The 13,358-nt window shown below is 36.9% G+C and overlaps 1 long non-coding RNA gene and 1 pseudogene across 1 annotated transcript; one reads left to right on the plus strand and one right to left on the minus strand.

The window, feature by feature from the left end:
- Positions 1-1,058: 1,058 nt before the first annotated feature.
- LOC148693909 (uncharacterized) lies at positions 1,059-3,353 on the plus strand. The gene is made up of 2 exons (XR_015952119.1): positions 1,059-2,178; positions 2,321-3,353. It is a non-coding gene; the product is annotated as an uncharacterized LOC148693909 (long non-coding RNA).
- Positions 3,354-6,285: 2,932 nt separating this feature from the next.
- Positions 6,286-8,825, minus strand: LOC148693910 (cysteine-rich receptor-like protein kinase 29; annotated as a pseudogene).
- Positions 8,826-13,358: the final 4,533 nt, after the last annotated feature.

Genomic DNA, 13,358 nt, shown 5'->3' on the forward strand with positions numbered 1-13,358 from the left:
TGGAGGATTAAAACAAAAATTAGAAACATCTTTTTCTTCTTTGTAAGCACTGCTGCATGCACATCCATGGAGGCAACAAGCCTCTCCCCTGCACCTGCTCAAATTGTTGGAGGGTCTTGAAGGTCGATCACAAGTAGTTCTTCGGGCTTCCAAAGGGTCCCGAGACCTCCCGGATCCCTATATGGATCCGTCCATGATACTAATGAATGTACTTTTTTGAATTTTTAGTAATAAAAATGTGAAAAAATGAACACCTTCTTTTTGTGTTTTTAATTTTTCTCACCTTTCTGAATTCAGTCCCACGCCGCCGTATCCAGCTCGCTCGGTTACCGTAACTGACACAAAAACTGCCAGTGCATAGACCCAGTCAAATGCACTAAGGAAATCACAGCCACATGAACACCTTTTCGTGTTTTGATGCTGCCATTTTTAAATCAAAACTTAACAACGCATTCATGGAGTTTTTGACGTGCTAATCATTTTTCTTCCCTGTTAGTTGTTTTCCAAAAAGTTGACTTACGAATTTTGTGTTTGTCGTATTAGTTTACAGGTAGACACGCCAACATGCTTATCGATGACGATTAAGCTAATTTTGATATTGTGACAATTAGCAGAATTGAGAGACATGATTTACCATTTTGTTCTTGTATCGCATTGTACTTTTTCATGGCTCTTCTTCTAAAGAAAAGGCACCCTACCAAGGAAAGCAATATGGCAATTGGAACAACAATCGCCACTATGATCCATGATGAGATTTGTTCATCATTTCCTAAACAAAATCATATTCTTTTTAGTATACAAATGTGTTGTTGGATTTGTGACCAAGTGGACAACAAGACAAAATACCTTTCGGCTAAAGAAAGAAGGTGGGAAACACCTTCCTTGTTTTGGGGAAGAAAATATGGGTTGTTTTTTCTTTTGTCTACCACCCGTGAGTTTTGGCTAAAAGGAAAAGAAAAAGTTGCTTTAAGAAAGGGAGCTCATTATTCGGTTTTTGAAGAAGAAAGAAGAGAGAAGAAAGAGCTTTTCTTCAGAGAGCAAGGAGAGGAGAGGAGAGAGAAAAGGCGGGGCCTTTTGTTTATATTAAGGCATTTGGTTATGCCTTTGGATGTGGGGGGAGCGGCAGATGAGAGAAACCAGGGAGAGCATTCGGCTCTCCCATTTGAATATGAGCTGCTCCTTCCCACCATTTGTAATAATCCCATTTTGTTAGTAATCACTCAATCAAAGATGTTGGTGCTACTTGTGTAGCTTTTGGGAGAGAAGGATTTTGATATGCGTTTCTTCTTCTCCATTTGTTTCTTAGTTTGAGTGAGAGCTATTGGTTGTATGTGGGATTTGGGTTTGAGAGTTAAAACTCTATTTGTAATCTCCTTTTGATATTAGTGGAATTTCCTCGCCGTCTCGAAACTGGATGTAGGCTTACGCCGAACCAGTATAAATCCTTGTGTCTTTTTGGATTATTTGTCTTGTCATATTTTGCCGTATTAGTTTTGGTTTCATATTTGAAGCTTCCGCACAACAAGTGGTATCAGAGCTCTGGGTTTCGACTTGGAGGCTTTGTACTAGTATGTCTATGAAATCTTCGAATGACGGTGAAATATGTTTTTTTGAAAAAATTCGACAGGAGGAATGACTTTGGTATTTGGTCAATTGGAGATGCTGGCTGCAAAATGTGGGCTGTTGTCGACGAGTTGAGTGGGAAGGAGAAAAGGTAGAAGCCGTTGAAAATTGAAAAGAAAATGTTGTTTTTTTTTCTTTCGGCATTTGTTTAGGCAGAAGGACATCATGATGACAAATGATGTTGTTGGCTGGAAGAAAAGGGAAAAAGGCTAAGGCTAAGTTTTCTTTTCTTTGGCATTTTTCAACGGCAGAAATTTTTGGTTGTTTTTCCACTCCCATTGGTTGACTTTGGAGCAAGTTGCTGGAAACATTGGAGGAGTTTGTGAGGGCCAATTTGTTGAGTTCTGCAAAAGTTTGGATAGTGAGACACCACACTATTTTGGATACACCACATGCACTGCAGAACATTTGTGTGGAACCCTCGTGTAGAAGGCAAGTTATATGCTTTCTAACTTTGTTTGGGCTATGGACATTTGGTTGGATTTGTTTGCCACTGCTATTTGGTCTGTTGGTCTCCATCATCTGCAATTAGTTTTCTTGAAGACTCCAGTTGAGGTATGGTTTTGGATCTCCTACTGATTATTTGAATTTGAAATTTTGGTTGTCCTGTTGGTGCTCATGTGATGATGGTAAACTTGAGTGAAGGGCATATTTTCGTATGTGGTATGTGAGACTTTGTTGCCAAATTTGTAATCAGTTTTGACTTGGAGAATGTGCCATGCTATGTGAATGAGTCTATTGGTGCAGTTTAAGACCATGGTGTTTGTGAGCAGGTGGAGTTCATTGTGTGTCCAACTTTGGTATGGTGTACTTGATCTTTTGTTGGTGATATTGAAGAATTTCAGTTCTTCGTTTGAATCACCTTTTGTTTTGATCAAGGCACTTATGGTTTGCAAATTTGGAGAAGACGGTAGAGAAATGGTCTACTTTTGTTGGCTTTGGTACAGTTTGAGTCGAGGTGGAAATTGTTATGAGCACTGGTAAGTTTGGGGAATTTGATTTAGTTCCCGTTGTCTTTAGTGTGTACTTTGGGTGCTTATGGTGATTGTTGATTCGATTCTCTGTGATGCTTTCGGAACTTGGTCAAGGTGGAGATTGTTGGATTTGTGACCAAGTGGACAACAAGACAAAATACCTTTCAGCTAAAGAAAGAAGGTGGGAAACACATTCCTTGTTTTGGGGAAGAAAATATGGGTTGTTTTTCTTTTGTCTACCACCCGTGAGTTTTGGCTAAAAGGAAAAGAAAAAGTTGCTTTAAGAAAGGGAGCTCATTATTCGGTTTTTGAAGAAGAAAGAAGAGAGAAGAAAGAGCTTTTCTTCAGAGAGCAAGGAGAGGAGAGGAGAGAGAAAAGGCGGGGCCTTTTGTTTATATTAAGGCATTTGGTTATGCCTTTGGATGTGGGGGGAGCGGCAGATGAGAGAAACCAGGGAGAGCATTCGGCTCTCCCATTTGAATATGAACTGCTCCTTCCCACCATTTGTAATAATCCCATTTTGTTAGTAATCACTCAATCAAAGATGTTGGTGCTACTTGTGTAGCTTTTGGGAGAGAAGGATTTTGATATGTGTTTCTTCTTCTCCATTTGTTTCTTAGTTTGAGTGAGAGCTATTGGTTGTATGTGGGATTTGGGTTTGAGAGTTAAAACTCTATTTGTAATCTCCTTTTGATATTAGTGGAATTTCCTCGCCGTCTCGAAACTGGATGTAGGCTTACGCCGAACCAGTATAAATCCTTGTGTCTTTTTGGATTATTTGTCTTGTCATATTTTGCCGTATTAGTTTTGGTTTCATATTTGAAGCTTCCGCACAACATGTGTGTGTAAAAATTCGAAACACTTAACTGCCTCGTATAAATTAAATTTACCTTGATACCTTGGTACTAAGCCTGGAAGCTGCGGTGGAGGAGGAAGAGGTAGTGGTGTTGGCGGAGGTGTGGCAGTGACAAGCGTATAAAATGGAAGCGATTCGTATCTAATATTACAACTAGGAAACAGAACTCATCCCCCTTTCTTCCCGTCACAGCATTCCGGAAAAAGTTCAATAGCTCCTCGAAGACACTGATCACAATCGGTGCTTGATAGATCAGGTGTGCACTGCGCAAGGCTGTACAGCGGCTGAAACTAGGGATGGGCAAATACCCATTGGTTATGGGTAACCGCAGTTATCTGTCCATTTAATTTTGACGGTTACGGTTATGGATGACTGTTTAGATAAATAAACGGTTATGAGTATAACCGTTTACCTGTGAAATTTAAATGGGCTGTTATGGGTATTACCCACGGTTATAAACAGATACCCATTTAACAATTTATTTTAATATATGTAAAACTAAAAAAAAAAAAAAATTAGTTTCTAACTAGGTTTAGTATCCCGAGATATATTTGGTTATAAATGGCCATATATATATATATATATATATGCCTCACTTGAGAGAAAAATATAGTTGATAGAACAGGCTAATGTTTAATATATGTGATTGAATGTGCTAAAGCATTAGACTGTTCGACAATTTTGTTTTGGAGTCTTTTGAAGTTTTGACCAATTCAAGATAATGATTACCTTAAGCGTTTAGAAACATGTTATTATTAAATGATGCGTACCTACATATATATATATATATATATATATATATTTAATTGGCCTCGAGTTTTCAATAAATATTTGACCCCAAAATTAGAAATCGATTAAATGATTTGGATCGATGAACATATGTTTCTAAATAAAAATCCAAATATTTATCAAATTAGCTTATTAGCAGATTGATGTGTACTTATATATATATATGTGTGCATATATATATATATATATATTATTATGTATGTATGCATGCATACAAGAATATTAATTAACCTACAACCATGCATGATTCTTGTAATAGATTGACCGTCAAATAATTGGGAAACATTGCATATATTCATAAATAATATTGCCGTTAATATACAAATACATGTTAAATGTACTTATAACGGTATTTAATTGTGAGAAAAAAAAAATTATGACAAATTTCTTTTTAATTTTCAAGTTGTTGAAAAAATAAGTAGACGGGTAAAAAAAAAAAAAAAGTAAACGGGTACGCGGTTATGGGTAAATGGGTATATAGTTATGGGTATGGTTAACCGTTTATAAATGGTTATGGGTGTGGGTATACCCGTTTATGTGAATACCCAACATGTAAACAATTATGCGAGTAAAAGCTTAAACAGTTATGGGTAAATAACCGCGGTTACCCATCCGCCATAACCGTTGCCCATCCCTACGCACAGGGGACCATAAGAGGTGAGATTTTTCAATGTACCTAAAACACAAAGCGGAACACCACATTACTTATTTAGTAATGAGGCAAATGCTTTATTTTCCCTAATCACGATTAGAAAGGACTAACTGGAAGGGTTCAAGTGGGCAAGGGACGAAAACAGGAGAAATTCATTATTATTCATCCTCCGCGTGCATGATATATATCTGCTTGCCTCACCGACCAAAAGCAAATCTCCTTAGGTCTTGGTCTTCATGTAAAGCATTCAAGATCTAAATGGTGCGGATTTGGTGCTAATTCGTAAAGTCCTGCCAATCAAAAAGTACCAACATGCACGCACGGATGCATGACATAAAGAATTGGGGTTTATCAAGTTAATCTATCAACCAATTAGGAATTCCGCTTTTTGCCTATTGACGGTGACCTAATTCGATCACGGCTAACAACATTTTACATTCCAATTTTCTCATAATATTTGAAATCGAATCAATTAATTTATACTTTAAAATTATTTGAACATATATGTTCCTTGAATTGATGGCATTGCAAGTTTGAGATCTGTCATGAACTAACATGTAAGCCATATTTGCTTCACAAGAACAAAAATATGGGAACTTTAACGAAAAGTTCATGGTACCGTTCACTTTAACGAAAAACTACATTTTTACACTAAAAAAGTCAATCCTGTTACTATTCACTTTATCCTTTATTCTGTATTTATCGTTAAAACTTAAAGTTTTCAAGTTATTTTTATTAGTTTTCCTCAACAATATCTCATCATTGAGCTTCGACTTCTCCTAAATCGATCCTAAAACAAATACTGATTGTACAATTTGGTCCAAAAAGTGCAAGTGTGGCTTCTACGTATGCCAACCTAGATAGAAATGGTTCTCACATACGACATGTCATCAATTTAACCGAGGAATGGACATTCAAACATACATAAGATAAAAACTTCCATGGGGTAACCTTCTTGACAATTTTGTAGTGATCTCTCTTTCGTGTCTATGAAATAAAATAAAGAGTTTTGCAATCAGTTTCTCTTCTTTTCGTCCTTAATTAATTTGATATGTTGACTTTTTATAGTGCAAATTGGCCTAAAAGTTATCATTCGAAACTAAAATAGCATGACTTTTCCTTGTCTGCCTGTACCGTACGGCGTCTTTAAATGATGCTATATCTGAAAATGAATCGTAATTCCAGTTCTATTCATCCAGCAACTTGGTTTCAGTTCGAAAGCAGAGATCAATAGTCAATAGACAGATAACTCCCCCACGGAGATAAACAGGCATAGCTATGCTCCTTTAGAAACAGTTTTACTAAACATAAACACACCAAGAAGAACCAAGATACAAAAAGATGACTTGTGCTACAAATAAGTAAAAAGTATGTAGACCTATGGCTCAAAACTAGCGAGGATATGGTTCGGTAATATTTGAAGGCTCATTTTTCGACACATAGATGGGAAGGTTTTTTGGATTCATCAGACTCTGTCATCCCTGATATGTACAATCCACAGTTGTTTTGCATATGAAATGCAGGTTTTGAGGGTGCTGAAAGTGCGACAGATTCGCTATTAAGCATGGATACAACTGAAGTTGCTGTCGGTCTGTCAACGGCATTTTTCTTGTACACAAAGTAAACCAATGTGGATGCATCTCATTGTTTCAATTCTTGAACTCGTTGTCAACATGGGATCTATGACATTTGAAATTGTATCCTCCCTCCTGTTTCTCCAGGCCTGTAAAAGTACATAAATATCCTCAATAAATAAATTTCAACACTTTGCCTTGTAGAGGGAATCCACCAACTTGATTATACTCATACTCACATAGCTTAAAAGGCTCTCTTCATTCTCACCTTATCGAAAACGACTAATCTTTTTACCACTAACAATTTCAAGAACCAAGACGTCGAAACTAAAGACATCTGTTTTGACAGATAAGTTCTCATGAAGTACATACTTCGGAGCCATATATCCACTGCACGATTATATTCCAATTCAAGATTTTAAGTTTTTCCTCTTTTATAATGAATTCCTTTGAATTCTATTGTAAACAAAGCAGAAAACTAAGGTGTAATTAAGTTAGCTTGCCATGTTATTACAATACTCACTAGGTTCCCACAATTGCTTTTGTATACCCTTGAGTTTGATCAATAACAAACAATCTTGCCATACCAAAATCAGCAATTTTGGGGTTCATATCTCCATCTAATAAAATGTTGCCTGCTTTGAGATCGCGGTGAATAATTCGAACGTAAGAATCTTCGTGAAGGTAAAGAATCCCTCGAGCAATGCCTCCTACGATCTTGTACTGTGTCTCCCAATCCAAGTGCATATGATTGTTGGGGCCTAATATTATTTAATTAGAATGATATATATGTTTTTATTTGTAAGACGTTACTATGCATTGTACCAAATTTGAAATAAAGAATTATACCAAAAATGAAGTGATCAAGACTTGAGTTGGGCACATATTCGTAGATGACGAGTCTTTCTTCTGCTTTGAAGCAAAATCCTAGGAGCCTTACTTAATTCCGGTGTTGAAGCTGAGCAAGTAGCATGACCTCATTCTTAAATTCACGATCGCCTTGTGCAAAATTCTTAGCGAGCCTTTTCATGGCTATAAGTTGCCCATTCAGTAGCTAAAGTTCCAGCATCAGATGAGATAGTGTGACAATAAGAGTTGCACTTACATTCACCTTCAAGTTTTACCCCTCGTTTCTTGACTCTCAAGTAAACGTATATGCTGAGAACGGTAACAAAAGCTACCAAAATCACTACCACCACGATGATGATAATTACTTTTGTGTTACTTTTGTGATGCTGCTAAGAATCACAAAGGTGCTTTTTATTAAGAAGCACACTGCATAATCGCACAGTGATCAAATATCAATTATGTTTTATTCTTAAATATTACCAAGGCTTGTGATTTTTAAACTTCTAATTTAACCTTTGTACTCCTCATGTAAGTGCAGAAATTTTCAAAATTGTGCCATACCTTCTTTGGGTGCTGGTGCTGCTGGAACCGGAGGTGGAATATTTACTGGCGAACTGGCTGTGGACTCAAAGAAAAGACTAACCTCATACCTTAAATTACAGCTGGGTTTAAGAATTCTTCCTCCTTGCATTCCACCACAACATCCGGGAATATCTAAGGCTGCTTCTTTAAGGCAATTGCTGCAGTTTTGCTGGTTTATATCTGGAGTGCACTGGACAAGTGCATATATGGTTTCATCTCCTGGGACTGTTGCATGCCCTGCCGCAAATTTTCTAATAGAGTCCCCTGATGCAGCCTTTTCACTTAAACTACTCAACAAGAGGTTAAGCACCAGCTCAAACTGTTGAGAATTCTTAGCAGGATTTGGGCTAGGCACACACTTTACAGGGTCCTCTTTCTCAATTCTGAAAATCAAGTTGTTCGAGTATCGAACCATACAAGGCTCTGCCCATATGATTGCTTCCTTTTGTCTAGAACAATTTTGCAAGAGAATATCTGTAGACCTATTGAGACATGTATGGCAAGTGTCCTGAGAGAGGTCTCCTCTGCACAACGCAATGGCATTGACTTTGTTGGGGTCTTGTCCCTTGGAAAAATTGTAAAACCCGGAACTGATTTCGGTGTTTGTGGAGAAGGAGGAGAGGAGGCTGTTGAGGTTCTCTTGGTACATGTCGCCGGGTGTGTACATGCCAGTATCGGAACATTTCCAGCAGTAGTAAGCTGTGTTTGTGCAGATGCCGTCATCTTGGGCAGTGGTGGGAGAAATAAGGTTTAAAAGAAACGGAAAAATGAAGATAAGCAATGATCTTGAGGATCCCATTTCCCTTTTGCCCGTGTCAGAAGTATCAACTTGTCTTCAATTATAGATTTTCATAGACTAGATGAAGTGGAAGACGCGGCAAGACCTTGGTTCCTTGACTCAAAGTCGTCCACCATAGTCCCAGATGGATTCCTGCCCTTAATTTGATTTGCAGGCTTTTTCGGTGTTTGTGGAAGACGCGGCAAGACCTTTGTACTTTTTTCTTTTTTATTTTATTATTTATTTATTTTTTTAATAACAAACTTAAGATGTTTATAAAAGCTTTTATAAATACAATGTCTCACGATAGCTCAATAAATTAAGAGTAAATTGTAGCAATAGTCTCTCAACTAAAAATCAATTATCATTGGTCTCTCAACTCATCAGAATGTGTAGCTATGGTCCCTCAACTAAAAATCCATAATCATTGATCCCTCAACTTTAATCCAACTAGAAAAATGGTTCATTAACTTTAACCCAATTGAATCAATAGTCCCTCAACTTTAACACAATCGTAGCAATGGTCATTCCAGCATAACTCAAAATTTTGATGAAGTTGACGAAAATGATCATAACTACATGTTTTGATGAGTTGAGGAATTCCAATTGTAGCAATGTTCATTCCAACATAACTTATTTTGACAAAATTCTAATAAAGTTGACGAAAATGACTATAGCTACACATTTTGATGAATTGAGGGACTAATGGTAATAAATTTTTAGTGGAGTGACCATTGCTCCAATTTGATTAAAGTTCAGGGACCATTGCTACAACTATTAAGATATCGAATGCGTCACAAAAACGATACGAACACGATACACACGACACGATCGCTAGATCTAACTCAAAATCCACTATCGTCCCAAATGGTTCCTGACCCTTAATTTGATTTGCAGGTTTTTTCCTTTGACCAATATAGCAAAGAGTGTTCCAAATTTTCTAGTAATTATATATATATATATACAATTAAGATGTTTACAAAGACTTTATATATAAAATGACTCACAATGCCACAATAAATTAAAGTCACTTCACCAAAATAGTGTTGGTCACAATTAGGCTTCAAGCTCACAATAAATATACGTACTTGAGCTTTCCTTCAACCAATTAAGTAGACTAATGTTACTAGACAAATGGTCGGTGGTCATTATCTAGTATTAAATCAAGAAATAGACCAAATCCCATATGAACAAAGAAAGAGTCTTTATGTTTACCCAAAAAAAAGTCTTTGTCTTTTAAGTGTATATGTGACATTATAAGCTTATTGATGTCATTGGAGTTTGAGAACTTTAACGAAAAGTTCCTGGTACTGTTCACTTGAACGAAAAATTATAATTTTACATTAAAAAGTTAATTCTGGTACTATTCACGTTACCTTTATTTTGTCATTATCATTAAAACTCAAAGTTTTCAAGTCATTTTCATTAGTTTTCCTTTGGACATTTTTCTAAGGGGTACCTCTCAACTCGTTGTCATTATATGTGGAATTTATGTTTTGGCACCTATTGGAAGTAATACTCAAACCCTTGAAGGGAAATTAGGCCGAATGCCTAATTTATGCGGAATTTTTGTTGTAGGCCAACCACAAAGAAAAAGGAAAGAAGGTAAATTACACAGAACTACCTCAACTATTGGATCATTAACAGTTTCATACATTGTCTTTAAAAAGTTTCAATGTCATACCTCATCTACGAATTTGTTACAATTTCATGCATTCCGTCAGTTGTCTGTTAATTCCTCCATTAAAATGCTGACGTGGCAAGTGACGGAACCCATTTTCTATTAAAAAAATAAATTAAATATTAAAGAAAGAAAAAAACCCAAACCCAGATCCCATCCCCTCTTCCCATCATCCTCATCCGTCCCCCTTCCAAACCCAAACCCCCCCCCCCAAGCGCCCTCTCATCCTCCATGGCCCTCCTCCCCCTCCTCCACACCCACGCTCTTCCCTCCTCTACACACCCCACTCCTTAAATCCACACTCATTCTCCCCATTCAAAACCCCCAGTTCGTCTTCCCCTCATCCCCTTCTCTTCCCCCCACCCTCGCGACGCCCTCTCTTCCTCCATCTCCTCCTCCCTCCCATTGCGCTCTTCCCCATCCCCCTTCACTAAGCTCTCCCCCCCCCCCCCCAAAAAAAAAAAAAACCCGAGCCTAACCTGCAACCCAAAAAAAAAAAAAAAAAAAAAAAAAAACAAAATCGTCTTTGTAGACATCGAAATTTCAGTAAAACAAATGTTCACCAATGCATTAAAGTTTTGACGTGTCAAGGCATACATGGCATACGCCACGTGTTGTACAAATTGTACACATGGCGTGTGACTCAACAAAATAGGAAGAAATACCCTTGAAGGATTAAACAAGTTTTTCTTCTCATTTTGGGCAATGACAAGGCAAGTACATTTCAATCCATTGAGGATGAAAACAAGTTTTTCTTCTCATGTTGGGCAATGACAAGGCAAGCACACTTCAATCCATTACGGATCAAAGCAAGTTTTTCTCATTTGGGCAATGACAAAGCATACACATTTCAAGTTTAAAATGGTGTTAAGTGGGAAATTAGGCCATAAGTTAGACCACTTCAAGTTTAAAATGGTATTAAGTGGGAAATTAGGCCATAAGTTACACCACTTCAATTTCAATATTGCATTAAGTGGGAAAATTAGGCAATGGTGCTTGGAAAGGAAAAAAATATTTTGTGGTGGTGATTCATTCTCAAAGCCTATAAATAGGCTTCTCCATCAAGGTATCAAGCATCAAGGAATTCACAAATACATTTATCTACTCCAAAATTAGAAGAGAATTCCCAAATCCTTGAAGCTTTGAAACTCCAAAGCTTCCAACCATCCAAATTCCCAAGAATTCCGAAGGATCAAGAAAGCTCTCTTCGTTCTTCGTTAAATCCTCTTTCAAGATCAAGCCCCGACGGCCCTTGAAGAAAGTGTTCATCCGTTCATCCTAAGCATAAGCCCCCAACGGCCCTTTGGATCAACAACCTCAACAAATCTACACATCCAATCGTTCTTCAAGATTAAGCCCAAAAGCCCTTGAAGATCCGCTCATCCATCAACCTTCAAGATCAAGCCCAAAAGCCCTTGAAGAAATCCACACAACCATTATTCAAGATCAAGCCCCGACGGCCCTTGAAGAAAGTGTTCATCGTTCATCATCGTTCATCCTAAGATCAAGCCCCAACGGCCCCTTGGATCAACAGCACAAACAAATCCACACATCCAATCGTTCTTCAAGACTAAGCCCAAAAGCCCTTGAAGATCTGCTCATCCATCAACCTTCAAGATCAAGCCCAAAAGCCCTTGAAGAAATCCACACAACCATTATTCAAGATCAAGCCCCGACGGCCCTTGAAGAAAGTGTTCATCCGTTCATCAACTATTCATCCTTAGATCAAGCCCCGACGGCCATTTGGATCAACAACTCATCCACAAACCTACACCCTACGAAGATAGAATCAGAGGACCAAATTAGAGAGATCGTAACCCCAAAATCATAAACACAAAAATATTATTTTGTACACGTTATTCTGGTTTCTTGTTTCAAGGAATCTTTCGTGTTCACAGTCTTCATCTTCCCCGAGAGGGTGGGTGCAAGGAAGGGGAGGAAGGGGGGGTCGGGGAAAAAGGAAATACTCTGCATTTGTATATTTATATATATATATATATATATATATATATATATTTTAATTATTATAAATGAACAGATGAGAAATATAAAAATTTAGATTCAACGAGGTAGAGGATCCTCTTCGGATCCACTTTGTGGGAATCTTAAGGATCCCCACATCCTAATCGTTCAATGTATATTATGTGGTCAGTTTTTGTCAGGTACTATTTATGTTTAATTTTAAATTAAAAAAAGTAAAATGATTTATGATCGCACGATGCACGATGAATGGCTAAGCTGTGAGGATCCCTAAGATCCTCACAATTTGCATCCGGATGGGATCCAAATCCCTTTTTTTTCTGGAAATTTTCTGCTCTTAGCATGTATTTTTGCTTAATATAGTTCATTTCATCTATTGCTAAAGATGTTTGTGAACAGATTACTTGTCATGTTTCAGCTGATACCCCGATTAAAACTTTTACATTAAATGAAAAAAAACCTAATAAGTTAGGGGTGCAACAATAATTTAATTGATATATAAAACATAACTAAAATATGTCACTTAATACTAGTCTAATGATATTATTTTTCACTCGTAAGTGAGAGATTTCAAGTTCAAATGTTATCAATGATGAGTTTGAAACCAACTTATTCTTCTACCTCTTAGTAAGTATATTTTTAAGAAATTGTTATTAGAATTCCAAAAAACTTATTTTGCACTCCAGACTTTCTATAATTAGAAATAAAATATACTTGTGAGAATTGTAGAATAAGATTTTTGGAGAGTTAATAACAATTTTTTGTTTTTATATATAAAAAATAAAAAATGAAACTCATCTACTTGTTTTCCAACTAATTGACTTTGCTTTTTGTTCTCTATTTCTCCAACAACAGCTCTATATTATCCACGAAAATAGCATATATACAGTTGCTGACATAATATGAATCGTTCACTATAATCACCAAAAGCAGTGCTTAATATAAGGTTGCATCTTGCTACCTACCACTTAATACTACAGTTAATATTTTTTTTTTCAAAAGCAAATTTGAATCACAATA

The sequence above is a fragment of the Pyrus communis genome, chromosome 10, assembly GCF_041283825.1.
Source record: "Pyrus communis isolate YQ-2024b chromosome 10, ASM4128382v1, whole genome shotgun sequence".
Lineage (NCBI taxonomy): Eukaryota > Viridiplantae > Streptophyta > Magnoliopsida > Rosales > Rosaceae > Pyrus > Pyrus communis.